At 37.3% G+C, this 15,751-nt stretch overlaps 1 protein-coding gene across 1 annotated transcript in view; it reads right to left on the bottom strand.

The window, feature by feature from the left end:
* COL8A1 (collagen type VIII alpha 1 chain) overlaps positions 1–15,751 on the bottom strand; it is a 90,431-nt gene that overhangs the window by 43,138 nt on the left and 31,542 nt on the right. The window lies entirely within an intron of this gene.

The following is a 15,751-nucleotide window of genomic DNA, read 5'->3' as shown; positions in this document are numbered from 1 at the left end:
TGGAAACTTGAAAAATACAAGCCATTTCTTCCCTCAAAACCTGACAAATGCAAACAAAAACATGAAATTACTTACCTTCCTCAGCAGTTGGTTAATGCCTTTAATTTATTAGGCAATAATAATACAAGGTTGACTGGGATAATCTGGCAAACATTAAAAAGACTGGGATAATCTGGCAAACATTAAAAAGATAATTCAGATCTTAGCAGGATAGGTGGCAGTTTTAGTAGATACCACATTTGCTTATGAAAACAGTAAAACAAATGATATGGTTATTTTAATTTAATACTGGACCTAACTGGGATGAGGTCTGATGAAGGAAGATGGATCAGCTTTGTATGTGACTGATCAATATAGCAGTGTTAAGAGATCAAAACTAGCAATGGAATTGCATAGCTATTAACATCCTCTTTTTATATCACTGTTTTCAGGTGAATTTTTATTGGGGAAAGCAGTGAAAAAATATCTGAGGATGGATATGGGATGACAATGACCAAAGATGGGGAAAATCAGATATGCTCTGACTCCAAAAATCACAACAGAAAATGAATATATCATTCTCCTAAAATGAGCTCTTCTTCAAAGAAAGATATCCCTGTGGGTTAATTTCCCCCCAGAGATGAACTCTCCATTACTTAGAGGTATGAATTCTTGCAGAGGTCACCATTATATTGAACATGAGTATCTCCAGTAGAGGAAATGAAATGTGGTTTTCAAGATGCCATTTATCACCTACATGGTAGATCCAATTCTGAGACTGAAAAAAGATGGATACATTAGGCAGAATATGTAGAGATACGCTGTCAACTTATCTTCAACTGACTTGGTTTGCCTGAGAGCCCACAACAAACAGCCTTGTTAGATGCAGGGTCCACCTCCCACAAAAGTTGTACCAGCCAGCAGGCAGGGCATTTAACAGCTCTGTGCTAGCATCTTCCCATCTACAGAATGATTATATTAATATTTACACACCTCATAGTGGAAGCTGGAAAACATTAATGAACATGTGTAGTTATTTAAAGCTCTTGGACTGAAAGGTGTGCCAGAGATCCAAGATATTCACGAATATTATTATTTCTGTACCCAGATGATTTGCTCGCGTGTTTGCCACATGCCAGCACAGAAACCTACTGGATGCAATGCAGTGTTGGACAGTTGCTCAGATGAGGTCAACGGTATAAACAATAGTTGTAACTGGCAGAGTGCTTTGGAAGTTCCAATCATCCTAAGGCTTTATTACAACTCTCTGGCCATATAGAACACAAATCAACTTCAGTTTATGATTCTATTAGCTCCAAACACACCAAGGAATGATCTGGGAATTCATTCCAGCAGTATGCAATCTCATTTGAGCAGATGTCACAACCTCCACCTTGGACTGAAAGCTCAGTGTGAGCCAGCAGAAAATACAGTTTTAATATGCTGGATAATAAGGCAAATGCTGTTATTTGGAACTTCTAGCAAAGACACCTGCTGACAGCTGGCATTGAAAGGCCAGTGGCACCTGCTAGGCACATAGTAAACAGGGCAGAGGCAAAATCTGATCCTTGCTGAAGTCAAGGAAAGTTTTGCCATTGACTTGAAACATGCCAGAATTTCTCTTAAAATTGGTAATGATTTATACGTGTATCTACAACGTTATGGGTAGTTCATGAAATATTTATAGATCGGCAGATATCCATAGTGTCAAATAATGGGGATGTTGAGATACCAAAGGAATATTATTAGTGTAATAAATATCTAGTAGAGAAAAAATGATAGCTCACACCTTACATTAAAAACAGATTGATTCCAGAGTTTGTTATCATCCCAAAACAAAAGTTATAAACTAAGCCATTCAGTGGTGTTAGGGAAAAGCACTTTTCAATGCTTAGTTGGTTTGTAATTTCTAGTAGCAAAACATCATCCAAGAATATGGGGAAAGGAAAGAATTCCTGTGTATTCACTTTGTGCAGCAAACACATCGACGGACTCCTCTTTAAATTTAGGCAAATCCATGGGCTTCAATGGAGATTATAAATATTTTATGCAAATCAAGCTCTGAGGAGAACCAGCTCTGTGTTTTGCTCATGTATTTTTCCAAGTGTCTCTTTCTTCCTCCATATTTTAGTATCGTCAGTCTCCCATAAGTGTCTAAATTTTTTTCTTGAAGTTATATTAAATAAAAATTGCAGCTTCTAATAACCTGCCAATAAAACCTCTGCAGCTGAGTCTGCTAAAACACTTGTTTAGTCTCTAAAGGGACCAAATTTGCATACAGGGTTTTGAGAGTGCTGGGAGAACATTTCAAGTAATTTTTTCCAATAAAATCTCAGAATGTTTGTTCAAGAGGTTGGTCTGACAGATGAACTTTCACAAGCTGAAAAAATCTAGACTGATTGCGTCTTTCCAGTGTCTATATCACCAGCTAAACCCACAGATGTGTGATTTAGGTGAGGTTTCTATGTAAAGCCTGGACAAGAGCCTGACACCTTGTTTCAAAGCATGCACAGTCAGCCATCAACCAGCAACAAGCAGCCCATCTGCTGTAATGTACCATGGTGAAGTACTTAATACTTCCATTTTGGTGAGTAAAGCAGAATGAAAACTTGTGTTCACATGAGGAATGGAAACTGAGTTGACTGTTAATTTCTTTCCAGAATGGCTATTGCAAAGTGACCCCATCACCACAGTAACGGCATTAGACTAAATAGTCTGTGTTGCTGTGGTTCCTCAGTAACAGCAGCTGCTGTCCTGTCACAGTGAACCTAGGGCAGGTGAATTCACCAGTCCAGTTTCAGACAAAAAATTGTGGGTAACATACTGGTACTTAGGAAAACATAATATGACAGTTTGCAGACAGAAGAACCCTGTGGCTTCTGTTTTCTTCCTCCAATGTAATTAGTAGTGGGAGACTTAAAAGATGACTGTGTTTTAAAGGGAAATGTAACTGTGATCAAGTGTCACTTTACAACATGCAATACATTGCAGGTAACACAATTCCACCTGCTCGTATCTGATGCAATCACATCACATGTCATAATGTCTTTCAAATTTCAGTAAGTACTCTGTTTAATTTTTTATGCTTTATAGTATTTTCTTCCTAAATCTACCTCTAGATCCTGTAATACTCTTAACATACCTGCAAATCTACTACAGTAGCTACTTTATCTAAATAACAAGACTCCCCCTTTACTGAGGAATTTAGCAACTTTTGCTGGCAGCAGTCTGCTAGAGCTCTTAATTCTGTAAAGGTTGTGCAAAACCCAGGCTAAACAACTGAAAGAATGTTTCAAAAAAATCAGAACTAAAGGTTTTCACTGTTGCAGAGCAAATAAACTTGCATTAGCTCTTCAAAGCAGAACTCATTGTTCAATGTCTGTGAGGCAGCTGTTGCTCTCTCAGCAGAAATGCCTGTCATTCAGTTTAAACTGGTCCTCTGACTATTTTCACTGCATCAAATTATATCAGCAGAAAACTCTGTGCTCTACATGACCAAGAAAGTATTCTATGATATTTTAATTAAGTCTGTCTTTACAGCAGAAAACTGAGAGTGACATGAGATTATCCCAATTTGGCTTACACATGGATGCTGTTGCTTCTCTCAGCCCAAACAAGTATTTGATTTTTAATAAATCTCAGTGCCTCTCATGAAAGAACTCAGGGAGTGATCAGTACAAGTCAACGTGAGCAACATGCACAAGATCACTCTTCAGGTCTCATGAATTGCTATTGCTCAGCAGCAAACTGATACTGCTGATATGAGCAGCCCAATCTCATTTCCATTTGATGGAAAAGCCTGTGAATCAATAGCATAGCAACAAATGTATGTGAAGGTGTTAAAAGCCCACTGAAAACAGCATTATCAGGTAGACTGCTGGTTTTCTGTCAGGATTTAAAAACAACTCGGAAAGGGTATTGCTTCCTTTGGGAGCATGCTGACATACCACAACCAGAGAAAATGAAATGATGCCTCTGCTCTCAACAAAATGAAGTGCCTAACTCTGCCAGTTGTGTAATAATGTTGGTTAGAGCTGAAGACAACTTTCAGCTGCAAGACTTTCTAGGATAAGTATTCAGGTTTTGTTACTACCAACTTTCAGTTAGGAAAACAAAGGAAAATTGAAAGAATTGTTTGCCTGAAGGTTCCCAGCAAGTCACTGGCAGTGCCAAGCTTAGGTCTTGTTGCTGAGCTCTGTGTAGAGTCAAATATCTCTTTGAACAGAGATGTTAGCAGCCAAGTTTCATTCCCATTGGTGGAAAAAGTCCAATTCATGTCAATTCATAACTTGGCTTAGGTCGTGACTAGACACTAAGTAACAAATTGTCTTTTTTTTTTTTTCATCATTCAATTCTGCATTAAAAAGCAGGTTCAGACTTTATCTTTGTAGCGTGGTTAAACAACTGCATATATGTATGAAATTAGTATACATTAGTGTACAGGTCTCAGCTTTTTAATTTTCCAAGAATTTACTTAAAATTCCTTATCTATTGATGTACTGATCATTTATATAAAGATAATACATATAGGTAACCTGTGTTGTTAAGCAATATGTGTATGCTACTGAGACATAAAATTTTGAAGATGCAATAATTTCGAATATTTCTAGCATGCCTAACTTAAATTAAAAAAAAAAGATCCTTAAATCTTAGTTCTCTTTCCCAATCCTTTAAAAAAATGTAACTTTCCCTTTGAAGGGCTGGTGGTATGAGATATTAGTGAGTTAAACTGGGCGTCTTTTGTTTAAAGTTGTTAATGTCTATCTCATCTGTTCTATCATTTTCAATTTATCAACAGTGTGTAGTAATATGTTTGATTCATTAGAAGAGAAAAAAGGATGGCAAAAGCAAGTGAATATGTCAGTTAAGACAAGAATTAAATCACCTCAATTTGTTTGTCTGGTAAAAACTTGGCTCTCATTAGGTGAACGGAGGCCAGCTTGATTCACCACCAAAATGCGAATCTGGATCTGACACTGGCTTTGCAGATGTGCATAAGAGAAACCCCTTGAGTCTTGAAATAACTGACTTTAAGGAGAGGCAGGGAGAATGTAATCAGCATTCTTAAGCAGAACGAAGTTAATCAGTTACTGTCTTTACTACTGAAATCAGTCTCAGTTTGACATCATGTTGATTTTCACATTATTTTGTCTAAATGAAGATTATTTTTTTTCAATTACTTTAGATTACACAAATCCAGGATGCTTCTGAACAGTCTTCTTGCTTATAAACAACAAAAGGAAGTGATGTCACACATTAAGTTAATAACTAAGAAGTGAAGCTTTTGTGTGTGCAAAAATTTCAGTTTTAGAGCTTTCAGGAGAGAATGAGGTATAAGCACTGAAAGAAAACCAGCAGGAGTTGGAGTGAAGAGTGTTGAAAACATCAAGCATATATTGAAAACCCCAAACATGTAATTAATTATATGCTGTCTTTGTAGAGCTTTGTAGATGCTTTTTAATTGTAAATTTGGGCATTTGGAGGCAATCTTAAAAACAATGCTGTAGTGAAAAAACAAGACAATGTCTCTCTTTCTTGGCTGTCTGTTTATGTAGGCTGTCATCCAAAGCTGTCAAAGAATCAAGCCCTCTTAGCAGAGCTTTTCCAGGTGCTTTCTGTCTGGTGGAAGTTTACACACAGGCTGATACAGAAGTTCAGTAACTACAATAGAATTACCCGTGTCCAAATTCATTTACACTTCTGTTCTCTGGTATTCAGTTGAGCCACAGAGCATCTTTTGGGTCATTCAGATCCACAACAGCTCTTCTAATGGGAGTGATGTACTTTCCATGTCAAAACAGACTAACTTATCTAGCTGGTATTTTCCCTCTTGCAATGCAAGACCTAAAATAGATGCCATTGTAGTTCTTGGCTTTCATTTAAAGACCCTGATGGAAACTACTGACGGCATCCACTGATGCCTGATGGAAACGTTTTTAAACACTCCATTTAGAGATAATTTTGCTCATATATTATAGATTTCTTCTATTCCTCTTTTTCCACCTTAAACTAGCAGGGGAAAAAAAGGGGAAAAAAAGTCTGATTAAGATTTCAGTCTTATTTTATTTGTGGCTGCAAGGTGCTGAAATTTGCAGAGCAATCCATGACACTATCACAAACAGAAAATTGCACCTGCTTTTTATAAGTAATGAACATTTATGTCTCACCTTTCTTACTTTTTTAAAAAAGTAACTCTAGTATTATGCATGATACAAATGATGACAGTATGCCTAAGTTTTAAAAGTGTCTGATCCTCAGTTTGAAGCACTTTGAGGCAATCTTGTTCTCAGAAATGGGTGGTCTGTACTTGGTGAAGGTTGGCCCTGTTGTGCTGTCTCCAGCTGGGTATTTGGAAAGCCAAATATCCAAAATCCCTCTTTCCTCTGAATGTGTGTTCCAGTCATCTGATGTGTGTGGAATTTGAAGCAGCTAAATATGTGCCCACAAACTGAATGACTGATTGCAAGAACAAAAATTGAAATCAGTTTTATAATTATCAGTGATTGTTCAAATGAAAAGTAAGTAACAATTTGAGAGCTGAAACCAACCTAACTAAAAGATTGCTAAGAAACTCGGTGAACCCAAGTCTGTCTTTAACAAATGCCATCTGTTTTATTATCACTGTTACCAAGATTGTGGCAAGTGGTCATGAATCATGGCAATTAGCCAACAGAAAAAGACTGTCTTGAGTTAAAAAAACTAGGGAATGCTGTGATTTGTAAAGGAGTATCTGCTTTTGCCAGAACAATCCCTAAAAAACTGTAGAAGGAAAGAAGCATGTGCTGCAAAGGAGAAAGAAAAGAGTCAATTATCAAGTAAGTAGGGCACACTTAGAGTGTCTGGGCTTTTTGCTTTTCTATTAAATTTTCCAAAAATTCTTCACAATTCATAGTGCTGCCTATCATGTCAAGAAAAGCCCTATTTAAGCCCTGAGATATGGTATAAAGGATTTTGCATGTTTAATCCATGGAATGGGGAAAATAAAATTTGTAATTCTTAAAAAAAAAACCAAGCAGGAACAAGTAGCCTCAGGTTTATTAGCCTTTGCATATATCAGCCATCAGGTGAACCCCTCTCAGCCACCTCAAACTAATGTTGCATTGGTATTATATCCTTCCAATGAAAATGTTCTTTTGTGTGTATTTCAAGCACTGCTGCCTACAGCCCAAACAATGATTGATTGTTTGCTCCATGTTTACAAAATTATTTATCAAGTTACGTAGAGCTTAACCAAGGAGCTTTGGCCAACATTTTCCAAATGTCATTGCCTAAAGCCTGGCTTCTTTTCAGAGGTGCTGAGCATCAAAATTTTCTAGAGACTGGGAGAATGAATTTTTGTGTTCAGCTGTGGCTAAGCACAGATTTAAGCACCTTAGTCCAGGCACTCAGTATTTTTGTTTAGGGTTAGGGACTAGATGTAACAGGGCTGAGCTACAGAGCTTCTGTCATATGTATACAAGGTGAATATTCAGGGTACTAATGATCTGTTACAATGATAAGAACAGTAATACTTTATGGACATTATATATGCATAAGGCTATTTCATCTTGCAGATATTTTTCATTCTGACTTTCTTCAGAAGAAATTGTAGGTACTGATTATCTATCAGGACTGAGTTCCTGCATGTGGACAGGAGTCCTCCCTGCATGACTTTCTGTTGGCAGAAGGAGTGACTGGATGTACCCTTGCCTTATGCCTGTTGACCTGGAAAAGTTATTGTTTTAGGACCATAAATAATGTGTAAACGAGGTTAGTGCAGGGATCAGCATGAGAGTTATTTGATTTTTTTCACCTTACTCTTTCTGGATTGGATGATTAGAAGAAAAAAAAAAATCACTCCAGTCTGCACTGATTTCATGGAAACCTAAAGCAAATCACTACTAGCCAGCCATATGTGCATGGGATCAGATCTTCACTTACTGAACTGTGCCAGAAGTATGATGTACAGGGGTCAGGCTTTATAAGGTCAGGTCTGGATTAACTGTTTTATGGAACAGCATTTCTGTTGAGTCATTCTGAAAGAAGTGAGGCTAAATGAAAGGGAGGGCTGACTTCAGATTTCATGTCTGAAGCCATCAGAGGTCAGGTTCAATGCAAGAAATGTAAAGTAGAATTCATATAAATGTGACTAACTTCCAGGATTCAATCATGTTCTTAGCATAGCAGTGTAAGGATAGGGAAATGTTCATGGTAAAATGTTATTTCATTCAGATTTCAAAGTTTGCTTCAATTCCCTGACAAGTTTTGATCTTCTTTTATTATATTTTCCTGCAAAATTTTCTTATTTGTGTTAAAGGAACACCCTCTCAAAGTCACACAGTAGGAATAAGCCTTTCTCGAGACACAGATTCTTATTCTTTATATGCTCTTACTTTCATTTAACTTCAAACTGCAAGCATCACTAGCCTCCTAATAAATTTGTCTTTCATGTTCTTCTAGGCAAGTGGCTTCATCACAGAAGGAAGTTCTAGAAGTAAGACACCTTTGAAGTTTAGGTCTCCCCATGCTTAGGTGGCAGCTCTGGGGTGGTTTTAGGGTTCCAGTTTCAGTCCAAAGTATGTGTATAAGCACCATTATATTCTCTAACAGGCAAATTAACAACTTTTTGTAAGACAACCTGAGATTTTTTTTTTTCACATTGTCCATGCTAATAGATTTATCCACTCCTGCCTTCCAAAAATAAATTCAGAGGTAATTATTCCTTATTTTTGCTGAGAGAGAAATCATCTCATGTTTGTTACAGTGCTTATGTATGGGCAGATAACACAAACTAGCCAAAGCACTGGAAGTTCATTTCCCAGGTGGCTACCAGCCACTTCTCTATGTGCAAGTGTCCTGACTCCTGCATGAAATTGGGCCTAACTTTACTCAGTTTTGTCTTACAAGATAATTTTCAGCTACTTTCCAGGAGCTTATAGAAGCTTGTTTAATTATTAACTAGCTTTAAATTAATTTAATTACTTGGAACTTACACAGCATTTGAAAAACGCTAAAAAATGTTCTTGATACTGAATAAATAACAAGTTCAGACCATGAAAAACAAAGATGCAGGAAGAAATCAGAAGAGTTGTGATGATGGAAAACACTTGCTAATGCCTCCTTAGTACTGAGGTACACCTGGTCTCACTTAGCTCTTCCCACAGCCTGTTAGTATGGTGTGTTATTGTTATCTCCCTGTCCTTAGACTGGTTCAGAAGCTGGATGCAGGAGGATTGTTTTGATACTTTATGCTTGCATTTCTATGTACTTACGTTTTAATCAAAAAGATCTGAGGTCTTTGTTTTTGTTTCTAAATGCAAAAATCATATAGTCTCTTGAGGACATCTAGCTCTTAATGAAAAACAGCATATCTGAAAACTGGCAAGACAGCAACAAGAATTTTTCTCCCCACTATGATTCTTTTGTGGCTTTCTCCTCGTTATTAGTAAAGCCAAGAAGCTACAGCCCTAGCAGGGCCATTTTGGAGCTGGCTGCAGCTTGCTACACCTCCTTCTTCCAAGTGGTAAGTGCTCTTGACTCCTGCTATATTGTTTTAATACTCTTATTTGTTTTTCTCTGTCACACTTAAGGAGACAGTGAAAATGGAAAACTGAATTTCAGAACCAGAATGAAACGCTAAGGCTTTTGAAGTGGGTTTATATTTGTTAAGTGTCATTCTTCTGGGGAAAAAGTAATAACGAGTGTATGTATTTTTACATATTTATATATATTTTTAAAAATTCATGCTGATAACATATCTGCCATACCACACTTTGAAAAAATAACACTAACTGAGGAATGCCTGTCAGTCTTTAGGCCTCTAAAAAGTGCTGTGGTTTGGTTTTGTACTTTTGGGGGAGGGGAGGAAGGAGGGAAGGTACGATGAGCATTTAACCACTTCTGAATTAATTTGCCAACTTCCCTGTTCTCTATACCATACATGCATACACTTTCTCCATCCTGTATCTGTTAATAAAATAAAAACAGAGATGCTATAAAGGTATTGGTTAGTTCTGCAATGGGAGGGATCATATTAGAATTTTACATCTTATTTGGTAAATCTGCTTGTGAACCTCATACTTCAGGAAGGCTTGAAATAATCCTGAAAAATATGAATTAAATGTAATTCAAATGTAGTAGGTTTTGAACAAAAATACTTTTGAAAATGATCAACAGCTTTATAATTTTTAATGGTACATTAACCTCACAAACACTACCAGGACTACCTCAGCAGGTGACTGTAGAAGATGGAGCACAGGGAGCTAAACCTACTTGTGTTTGTGTGTCTCTTCCCAGGTCTGGCAGGGGAAGTATCTTGTGTTTCTGCTCTGGGGGGATCTCTTCTACCAGGCTATAGGCAGAGTAATCTATCTGGTGTTTCCCATGTTCTTCTGGACTATAGAGGTGGATTTACATAACACGAAGAGCCATGTTGCACCAAATGCTCTTGAAGTGCCTTGATTTGATGCCACGCAACTCCTTCCTTTTACCATTCTGAGTTTGATAGCAAAAAAATACTGTGATGAGAAATAAGGCATTCATAATTACAAAGTCTCTGTTTTTAAAGAGTTAGAGAGCATAGTTCCTGTTTGTATTTTTCATTCTAAATAACCTCTGGCAGGAAAGCACCAGATATTGTGGACATTGTGACTCAATCTTAAGCAAAGCTCTGTTTTCAAGAAAGTAGGAGCATTACCTGAAGGCAAAGTGTTGAACTGGGCCCAAATGTGGATGGTTTCCACATTTTAGTAAAAGCTGAAGAATTAGTGCAAATATTTGAAAATGGTGAAGCTTGAAATATGCCTGCAGTGGATGCAGATAAGATTCTAAGCTACAAAGGTAAGAGAGAAGGGACTCAGACAGTGTTGAAAGGTATGTATTCCTGTAAGAAGCAATACATGGCTGATGACCACTTTATCACTTCTCCGCAGTTTGACTACATTCTCTGGTGATCAACTGTTTATTTCTAAATTCGCAGACTTCATCATTTTAAAGGATGTTTTACTACTTTTTAAGGTGTTCTGTTACTAACTCATTTTGCTTAATCCCTAGTATTGAGTAGGACTAGATAAAAAAACCAAAATATAGAATCTGGTATTTGAATAGCAGTAAATATAGTAGAATACATGATAAGCTTTCAGGTTTTTACTATGTGTACAGCATTCTCAGGCAAGGCACTTTTTTTTCAATTTTTTTTTTTTTCTCGTTCCCAAATAGTGCAACAATTCCTTCACCTTTTTTTTTCAAACTCAGCACACAGTCCCCTTGCTGGACACTGGCATCTGTTTTCCATCCTGTGGGACATGTAGATCAGAATGATGGTTGCTCGGTTTTTCTGTCATCTGTTTCATTACAAATCTGAAGTGCTTTAACTTGTCCTCCAGATTAAAATGTGTTGCTAAATGGAAGGTTTTGCATGAGGTACAACAAACCAGCAGTGGAAAGGGGGCATTCTTTTTCAAAATTATAGATCATCAGGCTGTTCTCCTTCCAAAAATTCTGTGTTTATCTTAACACTGGTCTTGTACCCAGGTAATGTGTCCTTGATTTGCCATGGTTATGGATGATGATAATATTCAAAAGAATTTGCATACGGAAATCTAGCTGAATTTTGTTGCTGAAGATGAGTGAGCAGTGGAAGGACCAGGCATGAGTATGTGCAGTGCAGAAGAATAAATAATTAAGACGATCTGAATAATTACCATTCTTCTTAATCAATTCAATGGGACACATATGCCACTGAGGCAGGATGCTGGATGCAGACAGGGCATGGGAAGGTAAGCTAGACAGAAATGTGGCTATTTCAGCATAATAGCAACAGTCTGGTGTGCATGTTGGCTATGCCATATTCAGTGGTGTTCTTAGCATGGCAACCTACTTTTTCATTCAGCTTCTCTGGTAAGTCTGTTTTTCTGAGCAAATACTAGTAGTAGAAAACAAAATCCAGGAATGTTCATCTGAATTCTTTGACTGTTTTTAGACTTCTTTGCTCAAGTTCTAAAAGACAAAATGTTTTGTTGGGCAGGTTCTTTGTAGCAGCCAGTTGCAGCTAAATCCATCGTCAAGCAGGCTTTTAAACCTGCAATAGCAACTTCTGGCCCTTAAAATGCAAGGCTGAGCATTCCCTTACTTAGTCAAGAAAAAAATATCTTTGAAATATATGTCCTCATGTATGTCCATAAGGACAGCTCATATTTTGAACATCAAATATCAGATGCTTAATTCTGAATCTACTTAAATAAAATTCTGATTACAAACTGATTACAAACACTTTGTTAAGAGTAGACGATAACACTTTAGTACAAATTAAGCAAAAAAGCCCTCTTTCATATTTTTCTAGTTAGGATTGTTTATGAGCAGGATTCATATTTTGTCATAGGGTTTACGAGAACCTAACAGATCTATAAAAGAAGTTTTGGAAAAAAGCATTCAGATCACTTAAACAGCTTTGAACACTTCTTTCCCCACAGGACAAAAGCTGTGGTAAATCATTGTAATTTTATTCAAGGGAACATGGAACCCAAGTCAAAACTAGGTTACCTAATGGACTGATATTGGTAAATTCTTCCATCATGCTCAAACCCAATGTAACATCCATGTGGCTATAATCTTAATCAATTTTTTGTGAGTCACTAATGTTAGTGAAAGGTAATTTCAAAATGGGATATAAATTCCTGTCCCTGTCTGCTTTTTTCATAATAAATTATTCTAGAGATTCTTCCTTTAAGACCAGCCTGTCCCTCTCTCTCCCTTGCTCAGTCTACAGCCTAACCAGGAAAATATCTGCTTTGCTAATGAAAATTAGCTTTTGATGACACCCCAAGAGCTGTAGTCAGAGTTAGCCTACAAGGAAGTTCTAGCCTGATTTTACATGACAAGTTAAGCCAATGAAAAATGCCGTAACGAATTCTGGTTTTCTGCCACGCAGATTACCCTGAAGCAGAATGCTGACTAGAAGTGGTGTGTTTATCATTGCTATTTAGTATCATTAGTCTAAACTAGACCCTCGAGGAACAGTCTCATCAAACAGATATTCCCTGAAGAAAAATTCATTACTCTGAAACATGGAACTGTCTGTGACACTTTAAAACAAACAAACACAAAAGAACCCAACCAAACAGGCTGATGTTTGGAAGATGTGGTGTTGAAGTGGAATACAAGAGTAAGCTCCTAAACTGTATTATCTCACTGTATTTCTACTGATGTTCCCTTCCTACCTCAATCAATAGTGAGGAAGCAGGATTGGATCCCTAATGATTTGTTTATGTATCACCCAAGATAGCAAGATTTCGATTTTCCAAGTTGCTATACTTGCAGCAAAATCAATGAATTTTGATTTCTCCTGGATTTGCATTCTTTGTTTCCTGAGGCCAAACTGAATGACTAAGAGATAAATCTTGTCTGTCTTTCTGTCTGTGAAGATGCCAAGTTGTGTCTCTACCCATTGCTCACCCACCAACTTCCAGGAACTTGTGCAAGGATATGGTTTTCTTTTAGACTTTCAGGATGAGTTTCAAATTGCCCAGCAATCTTAAAAGTTATTCAGGGGAGAAATAGATGGATAGACCAGGAAACATCATACTAAAGAAACATTGCTTTTTAGAAGAACAAACAAAGACTAAAAAAAACCAACCCCAAACAAACAATACAATAAAAAGAAAGGTTAGCCCCCATGCTTCACTTCTCACAAATAACACAGCATTAAGGACTTCTTGGACATTAAATCCTGCAATCCATGCTGGAGTGTAAAACCCCTCAGAATGTCATCTGGCACCAGTAAACATGCAGGCTCAGCCAAGGTAGTACAGAGACTATCAGAATCCTTTAGGATTTTTGGTAGGATGGTGAGGAATTGCAGATCTTGCTGTTGGAAATGTGTGTATACTGTTTTGAATCACACCTATGTGTACATTCAAGATCTTCAGAGGTGCCAAAACTTTTGCTATCTAACTTGGCAAATATATCTTTTCACTTTTGTCTCCAAAGTAGGCTCTTGGTTTAGCTTGCATATCCTATACAGTGATTTAGCACTTTTTTTAAAAAACTGGGTTTTTTAACATGTTGATGTAATTACAAAAGCGTATGTGTAACACTTAATCCTTTAAACCTTTTCTCTGAACTGAATTACATAGCATTTCTACAGCCAACCATATGATCACTTTAACACTGCATGTATATGAGGGTTACTGCAATAAATCAGATGACTTGTTGGACATTTTCCCTTTGCTTCTGCTTCAAAATAAATTCCTAGTCACTTGGAAAAGGTGACAGTACATGCTTGCAAATGCAATGCATGCAGCAAGCAGCTGTTCTAGTAATACACTTTTTAAAAAAGGTTGCTTCAGGTTAAAGATTACTTTGGTCCTGTTTCTGGTTAAACCTCTGCCATGTAAGAAAGCCCTGCTTTGAGGCAGAGGACACGAGTAAGGCATGAGTAAGTGTTTCTTGTGACAAAGGGTGTAGGCCTAACTCAAAAACTTTCAACTGTGGCAGTGTATTTAGGTGAAGATGAGACATTTGGAGCCAAACACTGCCAGAAAGTTACTTGTAGAACATACCCTACTCCTCTGCTTTACAGAGGCACTGGACTGCAACTTCCTACACAGCTCTTACCCTGGCCAAAAAGCAGGGATGAAGTGAAAAGTTAGAATTGCAAGGGAAAGATTTCGAACGCATCAAGTGCCTTAATTTTAATATTGTTTTTCATGATTTACTGCAACCTTTTCTCCTTCTTCCTTTGATATTTATGTGTAGTGAATGCCTTTGTGCAAACCCCCCCCCCGTAGGTATATTATACCAACAGAATTATTGGTGTTTGGCCTCTCCATTTCTGCTGCTGTAAGTACATATGCAATTCTTGCTCCCAATTCCTGTTTCATGGCAGGGGTACTTGCACAATGGTGTGTGTCTTTGCAAGACCAAAGCACTAGCTCATGTTTGCAAGGAGCTCCAAGATCTGAAATGAAGTTAAATGTTAAGGGCTATTGATAAGCTAGCAGCTGAAATGGCAAATACCTGGACTCTCAACCTCTACAGCCTTACTCAGCTGAATACAGGACAGCAAAAGCAATTAATTCTGTTGCCTTTTTTACAGATGTAATGTCATCAAGAGAAGTGATTGTCTCCCTTTTTTTTAAGTTGGGTAGCAGAAGCAACATCCTGAACATGGACTGAAAGTGATTGTGAGCTGGACTACAAAAAATCTGCTTTCTCAGTTAGTGTTTATTTCCAGATATCCTACTATTATTGCATTTTTAGCCATTTATCTTTTTCTTTTCCAAGATGTGACTCACTGAAGTATGTTTCCTAGCTGCACTGCAATCTTTATGGTACAAAACAGAAACAGAATATATCTGGATTTTATTTCAAACTTCATCTCATAAACATTGTGCAAAGACCCCGTGTAAACACCCTAATTAAGTTAGCATTTGAACTTACCACAGATTCACCCTTCAATAAATTTAAGGTCTTACAGATGCCAATAAACCAGTCTGTTTCATTTAGCACACTGAAGTCTGGGTAGAAATAAATAAATGCTAATGTTTTTAAAGTTTCATATCCATAGAAAATGGTGAATGGTGTCCCATCAAATGATGTGAAAGTTGTTGTATAATCTGTCGCTATCACATTATGAAGAGCACTTCTGCCTTTTGTCAGGAAGCACTTGTTGTAGTGTGATGCTTTGGCTACATTTATAATAGGAAACTACTCGAGTATCTAGTAACAGGGTGTTCTGGTTTAAATGCAGAATTTTCTTCAGTTTGAAGGGTGGATTGTCACATTGATAGGTTTG

The sequence above is a fragment of the Motacilla alba genome, chromosome 1, assembly GCF_015832195.1.
Source record: "Motacilla alba alba isolate MOTALB_02 chromosome 1, Motacilla_alba_V1.0_pri, whole genome shotgun sequence".
Lineage (NCBI taxonomy): Eukaryota > Metazoa > Chordata > Aves > Passeriformes > Motacillidae > Motacilla > Motacilla alba.
This window is presented reverse-complemented; position numbering and strand designations above follow the sequence as displayed.